Source organism: Zingiber officinale, chromosome 8A (assembly GCF_018446385.1).
Source record: "Zingiber officinale cultivar Zhangliang chromosome 8A, Zo_v1.1, whole genome shotgun sequence".
Classification (NCBI taxonomy): Eukaryota; Viridiplantae; Streptophyta; class Magnoliopsida; order Zingiberales; family Zingiberaceae; genus Zingiber; species Zingiber officinale.
The window spans coordinates 132,577,701-132,598,272 of NC_056000.1; positions in this window are offsets into that span (position 1 = coordinate 132,577,701).

The window sequence follows — 20,572 nt, forward strand, 5'->3', positions numbered from 1 at the left end:
GAATATTAATTACATGTCTATGTTTGAGGATATTGGGGTGATGCTGGTTGCATTGATTATGGATTTTATTAGTTGAAATGGAAGAATTATGTGAGATTTATTCATGGTTAGGGAATTGGAATCCGGCTGTGATATATTGATCTGGATTGAATCTTGGACTGATTAGTGGATTTAAAAGGATTTATGATGAGTTTAGATTATTGTTTAATGATAATGAGTTATGTGAGTTGGATTTAAGATGTGTTGATTAGTGAGTTTTGGATGGATTATTAGATTTTGGATTATGTTTGGATCTAGAAAGAGTTGGATTAAGGAATTAGGTGAACTATGTTGATTAGGGTTTTCCTTAATTAGATTGAAGAGTTTATTTAGTTATTTGCTACCTATGTAATTAGTTAAATATTTATCATGTGATCGCAGGACTTGGTTTCGAGGCGAGCGTCTCGACGTGGGATTTATCTTATCACGCTCGACAGAATTAAGGCGGTTATTTCTTCCTTGACCTCTATGTGGATTTTCTCGTACTTAGTGCATGGTTTTTACTGGATGAATTAGGCTGCTTTATCTTCTATCATGATTGGTTGCTGTTTTTCCTACATGATACTTATGCTTGACCCTTGTGATGATCTATTTAATTCATATACAGTTTCCACTCTTGATATCCACTCTATTGTGATTACACGTATATAGTATGTCTTGTAAAGATTGTCGAGTTGTTGGTATTACCATGCTGATTGGGTATATGATGTGGACTGTACATAGGTGGTATGCGTTATAGGAGTTATCTTGTTGACCGTGCATTTACATGTGGTGTGTACATACGTATTTGTCATGTACTTTTGGAGGAGTTGTGTTGATTGTATGTTTGGGGTATATACACCTGTCTGTTGTGTTTTACTGGATGATACATGTTGATTGTACTTATATTTTGTGTACATGTGTCTGGTGGGATCATTGGAGATTTTTGGTTGATGATACATGTGTAGTGTGTGCATATGTTTGGTGGGATACGTAGAGGTATCATGACGATTATATTCATGTTGGAGGTATTTATGAGGTTTGGGGTGTTGCATGGATGATGATTATATATATATATATATATCATGTTCATCATTCATTGCATCTGATGACCATTATCTCCCTTGTGGTTGAGAGAGTCATCAGTTGGTTTGGGAATAGCACCGCACACTCGGCCACTCATGGGTAGTGGTAGCTGGAGCAGTTGCTGCTAGTCCTATCGTGCCACCCGGTCACGAGGTTTTGTGAGATCCGGCGTTGTGAGCAGTCAGGGACCCTGATACTATGTAGCTAGATAGTTACTAGTGGACTTTCCGCCTCGACCACTATATAGTGGGTTGGAGGGTAGTACAGTCGTCACAGACCCAAGCCTCTCGACCATACAGGGGTCGTGGTGTCTAGAGAGGTGGCGGGGTTGACCATGGAGCATGCATGCACTTTTGCATATGATGCGCGGTGCATCTGGGGGTTTATATTTGCATACATGCCTAGTAGATACTAGTTGCATGTGATTATCGTTGTTGCATTTGTTTGAGATATGATTGTTGCATATGGTTGTCATATTGCATACATGTCATTTATTTTACATGTATATGCAGTCGTATTTATATTGCACAGGTGTCACAGATATATCTGTTGCAGATCCGGTGAGTTTACTGATCATTATATCATGTGTCGATTCCATATTGGGTATGTATCTGTCATTATATTAGTTGTGGTTTGTACAGTTTATATGTCAGGTTATTATGTCAGATATGTTTAGGTGCATTGATTATGACAGTATGATCATGTTCTTTATTCCCTACTGAGACTGTATACTTGTGATCTCCATGTTTGTTTATGGACCATGCACTATCTTGTCTATTACCCGCTGAGTTACCTATACTCACCACCGCATGTATACATTTATGTTTTCAGGTAGCTTGTAGATGGTTGGTGTCGCTCGGAGTATCCTGTCTGCCGGGTCCTACGTCACATCCGAAGATCGTGCTTGTTTTCTTTTGTATATTCCTTTCTTATTTTTGGCATTGTATTTGTGTATAGCCATGTGGCTATCTTATGGTTTTGGTGTTGTGTTTGTGTTTAATTCGTGCCGGCATGCATTGTATTTATTTGGTTTGTATGGGCTTTCCTTTGTTTTTTCCGCTGTGTTTTAGTACCGTCGTGTGGGTTGTTTTATATATAAATGTGTGGTTGTGATTGTTTCATTCCAGCCGAGTGGGCTGTTATTATAACTGCGTGGTTGTGTATATAAATGTTCCAGCCGCATGTGGCTGATGTATTTTGTTTGTAGTGATGCTTCATATTGTCACCGGTACAGGGAAGATGCTGTCGGATTTTTGTCTGACAGGGACTCCTTTGGGGACGTGACATCTCGATCCAACAATTGGTATCAGAGCGGGGTCGCGTTGATCTGGTGCAACCACCAATCACGCAAATTTTTTTCGTGGTATTTTCAATTTTTTTTCGGAGTCAATTAGAATATAGCTTAATAGCTACCTTCTAATTAGTTTTTCCGAATAGGTTTTTGCTCGAAGTTGGTGCAACACCACTCGAGCTCGTGATATTAATTTTATTTCCCGCACTGCTAATCCAAGACCTAGTCTTGGGACACTTCTGTCTTTTAACTTTTGCATATTATAAATGGCCCAACAAGAGGGATTCAACACCATTCGTCCCCCACTCTTCACCGGAGAAGACTTCGGATATTGGAAGGGATGAATGGAAACCTTCCTCAAGATCCTGTTCGATACCTAGATGATTATCAAGAATGGAATACAACTGCCAACCGACGAAGACAGCATGCCGACACCCTGCGAAAAATGGGAACCGACCCTAATCAAGAAGGTGGAAGCTGATGCCAGAGCGATCTGCCCCCTCTAGTTCGGACTGACCAAGGAGGAGCTCAACAGAGTTAGACCGTTCTCCAGCGCAAAAGAGCTTTGGGAGAAGCTGATCGAACTCCACGAGGGCACCTTCGACACCAAGGTTAGTAAAAGAGATCTTTTATTTAATAAATTATATAACCTGAAAATGCAGGACGGAGAGACCGCAAGTCAACTCCATGCTCGCATACAAGACATTCTCAACTCCCTCCATGCGATCGGGCAAAGAGTCGAGAATCGGGACATCATAAGGTACGCTCTAAAAGCTTTTCCGAGGAGTACATTGTGGGCATCGATGGTAGATGCCTACAAAGTCTCCAAGGACTTATCTTCCATTAGATTAGATCAATTGTTTTCGGAATTCGAACTACATGAACAGACTAATACACTGCCAATCGAGAAGGGTATTGATTTGGTTGCAGGTATCAGTCGAACACGCGCACCAAGATCACGGTGAAGGATTGAACCAGAGGAGGAAGACGAACCCGATTTAGACGATGAAGACGACGAATTAACCTCCGAGCTCGTGAACCTAGTGAAGAAGCTTTACAAGAAAAAGAAAGGCTTCAACAAGAGAGATCTAAAGAAGGCAGTACAATCCAAGGAGGTTCAATCCAGTTCAAAAGTCAAGCTTGAAGTGATCTGCTACGGATGCAACCAGAAAGGACACATCAAGGCCAATTGCCCTAATCAGAAGGATGCAAAGAAGCAGAGGAAAAGAAGGTGCTAAAAGCGACATGGGACGAATCCTCAGAAGAAGATACTGATGACGAACTCGATCAAACAAGTCTACTTGCACTAATGGCCCGGCACCAGATCAATCTGTCCGAGAGCGAGAGAAAGTCGGAAGCCGAGTCCGAGCAAAGCCACAGATCCGTATCTGTTTCCGAAGGGCCTGACACCGCTGTAAGTGTACCTCGCTTAAAAAATTTAGTTAATTACTTATTACGCAAATTCGCTAAATCAAACCTTAAGGTCAAGTCACTTCTAAAGGAAGTAGCAGTCCTTAAAGAAGTGACTAACTCCAAAACCTTGCCTGACCCAGTTCAGACTGGAAATTCAACTCAAGTTCAAAAACTTGAGAAAGAAAATTCCAATCTGAAAACTCAGGTCAAGGATTTGAAAAAAAACATTGGAACGGTTCTCTTTGGGCTCCAAAAAGCTTGACTTGATTCTTGGGACACAAAGAGTCGTTTACAACAAAACTGAGCTAGGTTATAAAACTTAAAGAAAATATAGATCTTACCTGTCCTTAGTAAATAGACAAAATAATAAATCAGTCCAAGCATGGGTACCCAAGTCCAACTTGGTTAATCAAGTTGGACTTGGTCAATATTGGGTCCCAAAGGATCAAATACATTACCTCGATAGACCATATCGAGGCTATAATCCAGGGGGAGCTAGAAGAAAAACAATAAACATAAAATCAAATTAAATTCAAATTAAATCAAATTAAATCAAATTAAATCAAATTAAATTGAATTAACTTAAAATCCAAATTAAAATATAAATTAAATTAATCCAAATTCAAATTTATGAAATTAAATTCTTAAAAAATCTTAAAAATCCAAAGGAAGACTCCAGAATAGCTGACACCTCCAAACTTAATCCACCCGACAAGGGTAACCAAGAGTAGATTACCCGGCAGGGTAATTAAGGTTAGATTAAACTGGGCTAGATTTAACTTGACTCACGGTACTGGTGAAGTATTGGATGATAGTACGTTGGGGAAGCTTAGTCATCGCATGTCTAGGAAGATATGGCTTCGACCTGGTGCATTTGGCTAAGTGGAACTGACCGAAGCTATCCTTTATGGATCCTAACCAATTAGACCAAGGTTTTGTACTAAGTTCAATGGGTAGGACTATTTGGAAAACCTCGAAGGCCTGATTACTTTAATGATGTGCCTTGTGACTCACCATAGCCCAGAAGTTTATCCAAAAAATGCCTACTTGTTGAACCCAAAGCTAAACCTGAATTTAACACAAAGTTAAACAAAACCCTAAAATTGAACCATAATTCATCTCACAAAAATTATAGGATTCCCTGATTGAAAATTTAGATCGGGTGAAATGACAAAGAAATAGAAATTAAAATAAAATCAAATTAAAATTAAAATACGCAATTAAAATTAATTCAAATTCAAATTCGGAATTCAAATTTCGAAATTCAAAATTAAAATTCATAATTAAAATTGAAATTAAAATTAATTCAAATTCAAATTTGAAATTAAAAATTAAAATTAAAATTAAAATTAAATTAATTCAAATTAATTATTTTTCAAAATATAATTAACTTAATTATTTTTCAAAATTTAATTAACTATCCGTCAAAATTAAATTAACCTAATTATCTTTCAAAATTTAATGAACTTAATTATTTTTCAAAATTTAATTAACTTAAAACATTTTTCAAAAATTTAATTAACCTAAAATATTTTTCAAAAATTTTATTAACTTAAAATATTTTTTCAAAAATTTAATTAACTTAAAATATTTTTCAAAAATTTAATTAACTTAAATTATGTTTCTAAAATTTAATTAACTTAAAATATCTTTCAAAATTTAATTAACTTAATTATTTTTCAAAATTTAATTAAATATCCTTCAAAATTAAATTAACTTAATTATCTTTTAAAATTTAATGAACTTAATTATTTTTCAAAATTTAATTAACTGTCTTTCAAAATTAAATTAACTTAATTATCTTTCAAATTTTAATGAACTTAATTATGTTTCAAAAATTTAATTAACTTAAAATATTTTTTAAAAAAAATTAATTAACCTAAAATATTTTTCAAAAATTTAATTAACTTAAAATATTTTTTAAAAATTTAATTAACTTAAATTATGTTTCAAAAATTTAATTAACTTAAAATATGTTTCAAAAATTTAATTAACTTAATTATTTTTCAACATTTAATTAACTTTCACAATCCTAATATTTACTCAATCACTTCACTTTCTTATCATCAAATAGAGTCCAATTCAAAAACTTTATGTGTAGGAACATAAAGAATTGGATCAGTGGATGTTGGATAGTGGATGCTCCAGATATATGACTGGAGATAAGTTAATGTTCACAAAGCTCAAATTAAAGAGTGTAGGGTCTGTTGCATTCGGCAACGACGACAAACTTAAGGTAATCGGAAGAGGTAACATCGAGTTCAAATATGATTTTACTATTCAAAAAGTGTTGCTAGTTGAAAACTTTAACTTTAATTTACTCAGTATAAGCCAATTGTGTGATAGTTGTTATTCAGTTCACTTTACAAAATCTGAATGTATAGTTAAAAATGTTGAGAATCCTAAAATCATACTTAAGGGCACTAGAAAAGATAATGTCTACACCATTAACCTACCAACATCCTCAATAAAATGTTTTCTAATACAACAAGAGGAAACTGAGTTGTGGCACAGAAGACTGGGACACACTCACACTAGACTCATTACAAAAATGAGTCAAAATGGTCTAGTTAGAGGTTTGCCCAAATTAAAATTTATTGAAAACTCAACCTGTAATGCTTGTCAACAAGGTAAACAAACTAAGGCAAACCATAAATTAACCAACCTTAATAGAACAAGCTCAATACTTGAGTTCCTTCACCTAGACTTATTTGATTCACATGGAGCCAAGTCACTAAGTAAAAAATCAATATTGCTTAGTGATAATCGACAATTACTCAAGATTTACGTGGGTAAAATTTATAAAAAATAAAAGTGAAACCTTTGAAGTATTTAAAATCTTCTGTAAACTAATAGAAAATGAAAAATACACCCAAATAAAAAGAATTAGAAGTGACCACGGGGGAGAATTTGAAAATCACAACTTTACTGAATTTTGTGAAATTAATGGGTATCAACATGAATACTCTTGCCCTAGGACCCCCCAACAAAATGGCCTAGTAGAACGTAAAAACTGAACCCTACAAGAAGCTGCTAGGACTATGTTAAATGAATACAAACTATGCAACCAATTCTAGGCTGAAGCAATAAATACATCATGTTATATCCAAAATAGAATCTTAATTAACAAATCCCATAATAAAACGCCCTGTGAAATATATTACAATAAAATTCCTAATCTAAATTACTTAAAAGTTTTTAGATGTAAAGTACACATTTTAAATACTAAAGACTACTTAGGAAAATTTTCATCAAAAACAACTCTACGAATATTTTTAGGGTATTCAACAACCAGTAGGGCATATAGGGTGTATAACAAACATACTCTAAAAATCGAAGAAACAATAAATGTAATATTTGATGAAGATAATAAAATAACAAATGAAAATAATACATAAAATCTTAACCCAAGAATTATTGAAGATTATGAAATTCAATCTAACTCTAATAAACCAGAGGAACAAACCTCTGACCCAAATATAAGACCAACAAGAGTAAGTCCTTCTCACCCACTTGACCAAATTTTGGATGATCCAAACTTAGGAGTCAGAACAAGATCTTCCTATAGAAATCATAGTCAGATTACCCTTATTTCTAAAATTAAACCTAAGACCATTGAAGAAGCCCTACCTGACCCAGACTGGATCATTGCCATGCAGGAAGAATTAACCCAATTTGATAGAAATCAAGTCTGGGAACTTGTACCTAAACCCGTAGATAAGTCCATAATTGACACCAAATGGGTATTTAGGAACAAATTAGATGATCAAGGTGATATAGTGAGAAATAAGGCAAGACTAGTAGCCAAAGGGTTCTGCCAGATTGAAGGTTTGGACTATGACGAAACCTATGCACCAGTAGCTAGACTCGAATCCATTAGGATGCTACTGGCTTATGCAGCACATAAAGGGTTTAGATTATATCAAATGGATGTCAAGTCAGCCTTTTTGAATGAGTTTATTAAGGAAGAAGTATATGTAAGTGTCACGCCCCCAGAGGAGTCCTTACCGAAAAATTTCGGCAGCATCTCCCCTGTACGGGTGACAATCTGAGACATACATACATACAAAATACATCAGCCACATACGGCTGGAATATATCTACACAACCACGCAGTTATATAATCAGCCTACTCGGCTGGAACATAAATAAACACAACCACGCAGATATATAAATATATTAATCAGCCCACACAGCTGTACTAAAAATCAACGCAGCAGAAATCACAAACAACGATCACAAAACATAAAGCAACTAACTGCGAGCCGGCTCGGCTTGACACAATAATATCGAACCAAATACAAGAGAACTCAAATACATAAACAAGTACAAAACCCAAAATACAAATAGCGTAAGAAATACCAAAATCGTAAGGTCGTCCTCGAATGTGACGTGGAACTGGCGGATAGGATCTCCAAGCGACTCCATAAATCCTTTACCTGCTACCTGGTGAAATTACCAATATACGGGGTGGTGAGTATAAAGACTCAGCGGGTAATAGACAGATAGTGCATGAGTATAGTAAATCAAACTAAAGATGCAAAGGTATACAGTCTCGTATGGAGATAGCAGATACTACAGTGATATCATAATAAGTGTCCATACCTGAAACAATATCCTAGGCTAGTAGTAAAAGGTAAAGTGTAGCAAAGTCCTGCTACAGTACTGCTCATAACTACATGGTATCGTGTGAGGTATATACATGTCAACAGTAAGCAAGTCAGTGTCTAAACACATATCACAGGTATAAATCTCAACCTATGTAAGCATAACAGCATAAATAAACAATAACAGCATAAACTAGTAACACCAGCATAAGTAAACAACCAGCAGATATAATAACAACAGCGTATGTACGGATGGTCACCCCGCCCACCTCTCTGCACCATGACCCTTGTATGGTCGAGAGGCCGAATCGATGACAACTGTACCACCCAAAGGTCGTCACTACTCTCGAGTGACCGGATGGACAGGTGCATAGTAGCTGAATAGCTACGTCTGCGACGGGGGTCCCTGCTGCCCGCAACTCCAGCAATCACTACCCATGAGTGTGCGAGTGGGACACGACAGGACATGCGACACGCTCCAGCTACCACTACCCATGAGTGGCCGAGCGTGCGGCCCAGGCCAACGACCGCCTCAACCACAAGGGAGACAGGATCGTCGGCAATGCGTGAAATGACATGATGCGAACAATGCAATAGTCATCATATATATATAAACAGAAATAGGTATGCTACATGAAGCCAGCATGCTCAGTAAGGTGTGTAAATAAACAGCAATCAAAGCATGTACACATGGTATCAGGTGTCTATGTATAACCAATACCTAATATCTAATGTCTGGCATCTGATATCTGATACCTAGTAATATAGTATCTGCTAAATATCATCGATAGCAACGAGAGACTGTATAGATACAGAAACGAGTAGCTCAAAGATTGAGTGGAAGTATCAAATGCAGGAAAAATAAGAGTGGAGTCAAGATAGATACAACAACTATCTGAACATAAAGCTCATGCACTAGGATCAAAATACTAAAGAGATAAAGCAAGAAATACCCGCCTTAATACGTAGATCGTGTCCGAAAATCCCACATCGAGACGCTCGTCCCGAATCCAAGTCTTGTGATCATATAATATATTTAGCTAATTACATAAGTAGCAAATAGCTAAATAAACTTCCCAATTTAATTAGGGAAAAACATAATCGAAATAATTAACCTAATCCCTTACTCCAATTAGGTTTAGCTAAATCCACAATCCTTCACTTCAATCCAAACAACCACATATCACAAAGGCTCCAATATAATATGATACAAATCTTTATTCACTCATCTATCATACAATGAAACCCCACACCATCACAATACTTCCCAATTCGCTAATTATCTAATCAACCTATCATAAAATCAAATCTCTATCATAAATGCACAGCAATCTAACATGATCATCTACAACTAACCAAACCACCACATCTAATAATCCAACCAACAAGCAATCCAATGATCTCAAGAATGATCACCTAACAATCTACATCAACCAATCATCATATCCACAAATTTCAACCCAATACAAACCTCAATCAATCCAACACATACCAATAATGATCATGTATCCACCTGATTAATCTCATCCTCAATTTAATGATTCAACTAATCACAATTTCATTTCATCTAACAAATCCAATGCTAGTAAATCCACACATCCCAACTGAATTCCAACTTCTAATCATTAATTCATTAACTCAACTATCAAGCTAAGTATCATAAATCCAACGCAACTATCCATCATAGAAACTATAGTTTCTAAGTTATTCGGAATCAATGGAATTCGATTAATCTATTTTTAACAACCCACCAACCATTCCACTTACTGAATGTTAATCAACATATTTCAACCATTCGATTCCAACAACATCATCAAACCAATACTACTATCTATCATAGAAAATAGATCTTCCAAGTTATTCAGAATCAATCGAATTAAATTACACCCTTTCAACAATCCACCCATAAACCTACTAATATGATAACCCATTACAACCACATTGGATCAGATATCCTTAAGCATTCCACCAAGCAAAATAGACTAAATAACCATATTCAATCCACTATCCGAAATCTAGAATCAAACTCCCTTCAACCACACATGAACAAACCGGTTACAATACTCAAATCAACCCATGATTACAACTAAACACAACCTAATCCTTTCAAATTCCAATTCTAAAATCACCCCTTTTTATCGACTAGTTAATCAAGTTTAAATAAAAAAAAAATGAATTCAGATATGTATCCAACTGAAACTGAACGGAGCTTACCTTACTCCAATCTGTAAATCTACGGTAGCTTGATGAAGCATCCGGACGCAGCCATGAAGAAATGGAACTCACCGCTTTAGATCTGATGGAGAGAACCAGATAAAGTCTGGCGAAGTGATCCAATCCGCCCTCTCATCACCAACCGATCGAGTGCTCCAAATCCAGCAAAGCAAGGGCTCGGATTCTCCACCTTATCGCTGAAGATCGGCCGGTGCGAAGCAGAGATCTGAATGGGAGAGTAGGAGGCAGGGTTATAGGCAAGGGAAGATGGGTTAGGATGCTTCGGCGAGCGGCAGCTGGTTCTACGTCGGGAAATCGGCTGTGAGTGTGCGTCGATGCTGAGACCGTCGGCGCAATCGGGTGAAATGATGAGCAGAGCTCATCGGCATTGAAGCTCGAGGGGTCCGTGGCTAGGTTTGGAAAGATGATGGCCGGATCGAATCTTGAGTGGTTCGCGCCGATGATCTGAAGATGGTCGGCGTCAATGGACTGGAAGAGGTGGAAGGCGTCGGCGCGTGAGAAGAGAGGGTAGAAAGGATCGGGCAGAGTGAGGAAAAGAATAGAGAGAAGGGACCGACTTATAACTTGATTAATTAAAACTTAGGTTAATTTAATTAAATGCTAAGTTAATTCCTCAATCAACTCCCACCTCCGGGTATTTCCAAACAGGCTTTTATCAACCACATAAATACATCCCCCCTAAATACATTATACAAGCTCCGATTAAATCCCAGAAAATTCCTAAAAATTCCTGAAAAATCAAATAAGATTATCTATCAAATAACCTTATTATTTAATTACTATTTGGGTGTTGTATTTTACAGTAAGTCAACCTCCAGGGTTTGAGGACCTAGACAACCCAAATCATGTATTTAGACTTTAAAATGCATTATATGGATTAAAGCAAGCACCTAGGGCATGGTATGAACGGTTATCCAATCACTCGATATCCAAAGGCTTTAACCAAGGTCAAATAGATCCGACCCTATTTGTAAAAACCGTAGAAAAAAACATCTTCATAGCCCAAATCTATGTTGATGATATAATTTTTGGCTCAACCAACTCTAAACTTTTAAAAGAATTTATTAAACTAATGGAAAATGAATTTGAAATGAGTTTGGTTGGGGAACTTATCTTTTTCTTAGGCTTACAAATCAAACAAACCAAAGATGGAATCTATATTTATCAAACTAAATATGCTAAAGAATTAATTAAAAAATTTGGCATGGAAAATTTAAAAATTATAAATACTTCAATGACAACCAATATCAACATTGACTCTGACCCAGAAAGAAAACCTGTCGACCCAAAGTACTATAGAAGTGCAATAGGTAGCTTACTCTACCTAACTGCAAGTCGACCCGATATATTATTTGCAGTAGGTATGTACGCAAGATACTAATCTTGTGCAAAAGAGTCGCACCTAACATATGTTAAAAGGATACTTAGGTACATTAAAGGTACCCTAAATGTAGGACTTTGGTACCCTAGAACTTGCACCTTTGATCTTTTTGGCTATTCTGATTCAGACTATGCCGGGTGTAAACTAGACAGAAAAAGCACAAGTGGTAGCTGCCAAATTCTAGGTCAGTGCCTAGTAAGTTGGTCAAACAAAAAGCAACACTGTGCTGCTCTATTCACCATTGAAGCTGAATACATAACCCTAGGAGAGTGTACCTCTCAACTCTTGTGGATGATGCATACATTAAAAGACTATAAACTAGAATACAAAAATAAAAAAATTTTAATTGACAATATGAGCTCAATTAATCTAACCAAAAATCTAATTCACCACTCAAGGACTAAACACATAGAGGTAAAACACCATCTTGTAAGGGATGATGTAGCCAAGGGTGAAATTGTACTCAACTATGTTGAGTCCAAATCAAACCTAGCTGACATTTTCACAAAACCCTTACCTGAACTTGAGTTCAGTGCATTTAGAAGGCAAATAGGAATGTGTTGGGTAGAATAGGTATTGATTTTCAAATCAGTTTCCTACCTTTACTCTTAAATGTTTTACAAAATCTGCTAAAGTTTAAAGTTATATTTCTAAATTCTAGGCAAAAGTTTGTTTTCAAAATCCCAATTTTTCTTAGACTTTCAAAATATGGACTTAGCCTAGGCTCTACCCTAGAAATCATGCTCCCCTAGAATTAAGTCAGAGCATCTCACAAACACCTAGGCTTACCTTAATTGTGCTTGAAAAACATAGAATTATGTGAGATGCATAGGGTACAGCCTGAACTCAAGAATGCTTATATCTATGCATCAATATGAGTCTGTGCGTTAAATACCTAATACACAGTAATCAAGCCAAGTCATCCAGCCCTAGTCAAATCTAACTGTATCTATTAACTTAACTTGACTAACCAAGTGAAAGTTGTTGTCCTCTAGACAATCAGCTAGTAGCTAAATGGTTAGACATGTGGCCAAGTAATTAAGTATTTGATTTGTTAGGGTTACTCAACTTACACATTAGGGCTCTGATACCTTACTAAAAGAACCTAACATGCTTGGACATTAAGGTTTAAACTTATTGCTCCTCCTTGGCCGTTAAGTATTTTGGAATTCATTATTCATTTTTTTTTCAAATTTTCTTAAAATTTTTTAAAATCCTTTGAAAAATTTAGAAAAGTTTATTTTGTTCTTTTCAAACTATTATTTAAAAACTTGTTCAAAATTTACCAATAAAGCCTTTAAAATCTATTTAACAGAGTTTGAAAAATGTATTTTTCCCTAAAGATTTCAACTAAGTTTCAAAATTTGCTAAAGTTACTTTTCAAAGTAAACCTTCTATTAGCTTAATTGAAACAAAATTATCTCTTTAGACATTTAGCTTTTCAATAAAAATAATTATAAAAAACTAAGTGTTTGAAAAGTTTTTTTTAGCCAAACATCCTTTCTTTAAAGCTAAGGGTTTTCTATAAAAAAATTTTCAAAACTTAATTCAATTTTTGTACTTAAGAAAATCCCTTTTAAAAAGACTTTTAAAAGTTTAATGAAAAATCTTTAAATAAAATCTTTAAAAGCTTCAGTTTTCAAAATTTTGGCTAAACATAATTGTTTTGCACTTAAACTATTTTTACTTAGCCAAATTTCACTAAGTTTTTTTTCCTACAAAGTTTTAAAAGCCAGGTCTTTAAAATGTTATTTTTGGGCTTCAACATTTTTTTCTCTACAAAGTTTTTGATATATGGCAAAGGGGGAGAGTAGGACAAAAAATTCAAAATTCAAACTAAGGATAAGAGTTCTCTTATTAAGGGGGAGCCTTAACTTTGGAAACTTTAAGTTTACCTTAAATTTTAATCCTTTTTGCTTGTACTTAACCCGTTACTTAAGTATGCTTACGCTTGTACTTTAACTCCTTATTTAAAAGCATGCTTATGTTTATTTATGCATTTTGTTTTACTTAACTTTGAATTTGAGTTGCCATAATCAAAAAGGGAGAGATTGTTGGTGCGGGAAGTATCAGACGATCGAACCCAAGTTTTGATAATGGCAAAGGGTTCAAAGTTAAGTAGTATTGTGATCTAGCAAGTTCATGGATCTTGCAGGAAAGTCCTAAGTGGTACTTAGGCAAAAGTCCTAGCTGCGGTTAGGCAGGTGGAAAACCCTAAGGGGTGGTAACCCTTGGTCATAGGGGTGGTAACCCTATGCGGAAAGTCTTGGCGGGTCGAGAGCTTCAGGCAAAGGTCCTAGGAGGGGGGAGTAATCCTAGGTGGAAAGTCCTGGTGTCGCGAACCAGGTGAAAGATTGGACGGGCCGGGAAGCAGAAGTCCAATAGAAAGTCCAGAAGCTTCGAACGCTGAGCAAAAGCCCAGTCGATCTGGAGGATCGCACTGGCAACAGGTAAATCTCCTGAGTGGAGCAAGTGAGGACGCGTTCCTCGTAGAGGGAACAGTAGGCGTTGGGTCGACCTAGGGTTTCCGGTTGGAAATCCGAAGTTAGACCCGGACAGTCCGTTGACTGTCGATATCATTTATCATATTTCTGTGCTAACTTTATTTTGCAGGGTTTGTGTTTGGGACTAACACATTTTGCAAGAACAAAGGAGCACATTTAACCTCGGATGAACAGTGTCTGAGGCGCCTCCATGGGGCTTGGAGGCGCCTCGGGTGCTAGCCGAAGCCAGCTGTCCAGAGGCGCTGGAGGCGCCTCGAAGGAAGCTGAAGGCGCCTTGGACCAAGCGTTAGAGGCGCCTTGGACCAGCTTGGAGGTGCCTTCAATGGGATAAGGCGCGACCAGATCAGAGTTGATCCATGCGTGCGACTCGGCGGCCTGGAGGCGCCTCGGACATGCTTGGAGGTGCCTCCAGCACTGTTTAAAAGGGGGTTCGAGGCAGAGGCTCAGAACAGAAATTCTAAATCAATCTTTCATCAACCTACTACCTACGTGACGACCTTGAAGTGCTATTTCAAGTTCCTGATGGCCCGGAGCTCCGATATTGTTTGATTCTGTCGTCGGTATAAGTTTTCTTTAATTACTACACTTATTGTAACTTACATTTGTACAAACTCTTTGCGTGATATAGTTGTTGCCCACAGTAAGTGATCAACGATCGTGGGCCTTGGAGTAGGAGTCGCCACAGGCTCCGAACCAAGTAAACGACCAGTGCCTTCTGTGTTTGTGTGATTCTTTCTATTTATTCCGCTGCTTTATTACTCGAACGATTTACGATTCCGAAACGCAAAATAGCCACGAGCGCTATTCACCCCCCCCCTCTAGCGCTTCTCGATCCAACATGGAGGATTGCACTGGCAACAGGTAGCTCTCCTGAGAGGAGCAGGTGAGGACACGTTCCCCATAGAGGGAACAGTAGGCGTCGGGTCGACTTAGGGTTTCCGGTAGAAAATCCGAAGTCAAATTCGGACAGTCTAGAGAGTGTCAAACACCTTTCTTATCATATCTATGTGTACTAACCTTGTCTTGCAGGGTATATGTTTATTTTGTGGACTAACATGTTGTGCAGGGACAAAAGAGCACACTTGGCCTCGGATGAACAGTGTCCGAGGCGCCTCCATGGAGCTTGGAGGCACCTCGGGTGCAAGCCAGAAGAAGTCAGCGCAGTAGAGCTGGAGGCGCCTTGGATGAATCTAAAGGCGCCTTGGAGTGGATTGAAGGCGTCTTCAAGTGGATGAGGTGCGACCGAATCAGTGCTGATCCACGCGGCTGACTCGGCGTGTTGGAGGTGCCTCGGATGGGCTTTAAGGCGCATTCAGCAGTGTATAAAAGGAGGTCTCGAGCAACAGTTTAGAATATCTTCTTCCAAGCAATCTTTCTGCATCCAACTGCTAACGAGATAGTCTGACAAAGCTATAACTCGACGCCGATGACCTGGAGCTTCAGATTTAGTATTTTAGTTGTCAGTATAAAATTTATTTACAGCTTTTTCTGTACTTAGCTTGTAATAACTTTATGAAATATAGTTGTTGCCCACTGGAAGCGATCAACGATCGCGGGCCTTGGAGTAGGAGTCGCCACAGGCTCTGAACCAAGTAACCAACTTGTGTTAGCGTGTGTTTGTGTTTAATTTCCACTGCGTTTTACTCGATACGTTTTAATCGAACGAAATAGCCACGAGCGCTATTCACCCCCCCTCTAGCGCTTCTCGATCCAATAATTGGTATCAGAGCGGGGTTGCTCTGAATTGGTACAACTACCGTTCGAGCATTTTTTCGTCACTTTTTCGTTCGTTTAGGGTAAAAATAAAACCTTACGCCTTTCATTTTTTTTCCTCCAAAATTAATTTCGAAAAATTTATTACATCTTTTCACCACCAGTCCGTATTAGCGAAGTATCGCATTTTCAAAATTTTGTGGTAATTTTTTTTAATATTATTTTAATAATATTTTTTTTATTTTATTATTTTTTCTCAAAATTCCTAAATTACAACTTTTATCATACATCCCGCACTGCTAATTCAAGATCAAGACTTGGGATTTGTTTTTCATTTTATTGTGTGCTAGATTCTTTAATGGCTCTCCAAGAAGGTTTCAGCATAGTCCACCCGCCACTCTTTTCCGGCAAGGACTTTGGATATTGGAAGAACCAGATAGAATACCACCTCAAGACACAAGTCGAGATGTGGATTATTATCCAGACCGATCTCAAACTTCCATGTGACGACGCTGGAGAACTAGTTTCATGCATCAACTGGGATACCAGCATAAAGAAGAAGGTTGAAGCCAATGTCAAAGCAACTTGCATGCTACAATGCGGGTTAACAAAAGAAGAACTAAACAGAGTCGGCCCATTCTCAAGCGCAAAAGAGCTATGGGAAAAGCTAATTGAGCTGCACAAGGGCACTCCCAACGCTAAGGTAAAAAAACGTGACTTAATTTTAAATAAATTATATAACATCAAAATGCAAGAAAGTGAGATGGCAAGCTAGCTGCATGCGCGCATCCAGGACCTCCTTAACGGTCTTCACGCGATTGACCAGAGAATAGAAAATCGCGACGTAATAAGGTACGCGCTTAATGCCTTTTCGAGGAATACATTATGGGCATCAATGGTAGATGCCTACAAAGTTTCCAAAGATTTATCTTTAATTAAACTTGATGAACTTTTTTTTTATTTTGAATTGCATGAGCAGACTAATGCACACCCGGTCGAAAAAGGTGTTGCTTTGGTTGCAGGTACAAGTAGAACCCGGGAAACTAAAGCAAAGCACAAAACCAAACCCGAAACCAAAGACGAGTCGGAAGATGACGACGAGATTGTTTCCGAGCTATTAAGGCTCGTACGAAGGATCTGCAGAAATAAGAAGGCGACTTAAACGAACCCGAAGGACAAATCTGGAGTCATCTGCTACGGCTGTAATTAGAAGGGGCACTACAAGCCAGATTGCCCAAACAAAAAGCAACGGAGAAAGAGGGCATTGAAAGCAACTTGGTCCGAGTCATCAGATGAATCTGAGACTGATGAAGAAGAACCTTCGAGTTTCCTCGCGTTTCCAATGCAAGTAAACATCATCGAAACCGAGTCCGACTTCGAGTCTAAAACCGAGAGCGAGTCAGACACTGAGTTCGAGCAAAGCCACGGATCCGCATCCATTTTCGAAGGACCAAACCCCACTGTAAGTTCGCTACTCGCCGAAACTCAATTAGATGAATTAAAGAATTTAGTTTCATATTTATTAAAGAAGTTGGCTAAATCCAACATCCGGGTCAAGTCACCTCTAAAGGAGGTAACAACCCTTAAGGAAACAACTGACTTGAGTTTCTTAACTGAGCCAATTCAAATTGGAAACTCAACTCAAGTCCAACAACTTGAGGAAGAGAATTCCAATTTAAAAACTCAAATTAAAGAACTCAAGGACACGTTGGAACGGTTCACTCTAGGTCCCAAGAATCTTGATCTGATTATTGGAAAACAACGAGCCATTTACAACAAAACCGGACTTGGATTTAAAACTAAAATAAAATACAAATCATATTTATCGCTAGTTAATAGAAATAATAGAAAAATTATCCAAGTATGAGTGCCAAAGTCCAACTTGGTTAATTAAGTTGGACCTGGTCACTATTGGGTCCTCAAGGATCAGATCCATTTCCTTGATAGACCATATCGAGGGGGAGCAAATAGAGAAATTATCTCAATAAATAGATAAAATTAATTAATACTTGTTTATTTATTTTCCTTGCAATATACATGCTTAGACTATGATAACTTAAGGATCTAGGCGTAATTTACACTTGCTAGTTAAATCTAGGAGTTTCAAAAAGAAAATTAAATATATATTTTCTTTGAACGGTTATATCTAGGAAGGGATGGATGATCTCATACCCAAGAAGGCCCAGAGTCTCGCCCTGACCTGGGAACCAATCATGAAAATATAAATTTAATTGACTAATTGAAAAACCTAAGTTTAATTCAAATGTAAATTAATCCTTAGAAATAATCTAAATTCAAGATAACCATCTTACAAAATTACTTAAGATTACCTGATTGACAACTTAGAATTGGGTGAGATGGATCTAGGTTGAATCAACAGTATTAATCTTAAAATAAATTCAAGTTAATTGAATAAATTCAATATTAATCAAATGAATCAACTTAATTAATTTTTAAAAAAAATTTAAACAATAAAAATTATTTAAAAATCTTTTAAACTCTTTTAAAAATCTTTTAAACTCATTTTAAAAATCATTTGAAAAATTATTTTAAAATCATTTTAAAAATATTTTAAACTCTTTTAAAAATCATTTTAAAAATTATTTGAAAAATTATTTAAAAATCATTTGAAAAATTATTTAAAAATCAATTTAAAAATTATTTGAAAAATTATTTAAAAAAAAATTTAAGGATCTTTTAAACTCTTTTAAAAATCATTTTAAAAATTCTTTAAAAAACATTTTAAAAATTATTTGAAAAATTATTTAAAAATCATTTTAAAAATCTTTTAAACTCTTTTAAAAATAATTTTAAAAATTATTTAAAAATCATTTTAAAAATTTTTTAAACTCTTTTAAAAATTATTTGAAAAATCATTTTAAAAATCATTTGAAAAATTATTTAAAAATAATTTTAAAAATATTTTAAACTCTTTTAAAAATCATTTGAAAAATTATTTAAAAATCATTTAAAAAATATTTTAAACTCTTTTAAAAATCATTTGAAAAATTATTTAAAAATCATTTTAATTTTTTTTTGAAAAATTATTTAAAAATCATTTTAAAAATATTTTAAACTCTTTTAGAAATCATTTTAAAAATTATTTAAAAATCATTTTAAAAATTAATTGGAAAATTATTTAAAAATTATTTGAAAAATTATTTAAAAATTATTTAAAAATCTTTTAAACTCTTTTAAAAATTATTTGAAAAATTATTTTAAAATCATTTTAAAAATCCTTTAAAAAACTCTTTTAAAAATCATTTTAAAAATTATTTAAAAATCATTTTAAAAATTATTTTAAAAATTATTTAAAAATCATTTAAAAAATCCTCTAAAAAACTCTTTTAAAAATAATTTTAAAAATTTTTTAAAAATAATTTTTAAAATTATTTAAAAATCATTATAAAAATTATTTGAAAAATTATTTAAAATTTATTTTTAAAATCATTTTAAATTTTTTTTTGAAAAATTATTTATAAATCCTTTGAGAATTATTTCAAAATTATTTAAAAATCCTTTGAAAATTATTTAAAATCCTTGAAAATTATTTCAAAATCTTTAAGTTCTTATGATTGGACTATTGGACCCCAAAGAATTTATTAAAGCGTCAATTAAGGGGGAGCGAAGGGAGTCAAGTTAATATTTAAAGTTTTTAATATATATATATATATATTCTTTCAACATAGACTTAGCTTAAATTTTGAAAATAGTTTGATAAATTTAATCTTCAAATTTGATAAACTTAAATTTTGAAGCTTTCTTTTTCAATATTTCTATATTGAAAAAGAAAGCTTCAAAATTTAAGTTTATCAAATTTGAAGATTAAATTTATCAAACTATTTTCAAAATTTAAGCTAAGTCTATGTTGAAAGAATATATATATATATATATATATATATATATATATATATGTATATATATATATATATATATATATATGAAAATTTTCTTTAACTAATCAAGTTTTCTTTAACTAAACTTAATCACATCTTGTTCTAAACTCAGCTACTTGACAAAGTGATTTTTACAACTCAATCATTTTAAAAGCTAAAAATATAGCTAAGTTGGTTTTTAAAAAAATATGAAAATTTGAAAAACAAGTACTAGCCTTCAGTGGGAGCTTTCACTTAAATAGAATATTTGTTTTTCCCTCTTCTTGGTGTTCTTTTTGATTTATGTCAATGGGGGAGAGAGATCAAAGTTAAGTAAGGGGGGAATATAAGGAAAATTTTTTTACGTTATTTCATTTTTTTCCTTTGCTTAAAATTCCTCATATTACTGTTATATTTCTCTTAACTTTGAACTGTGTTGTCATAATCAA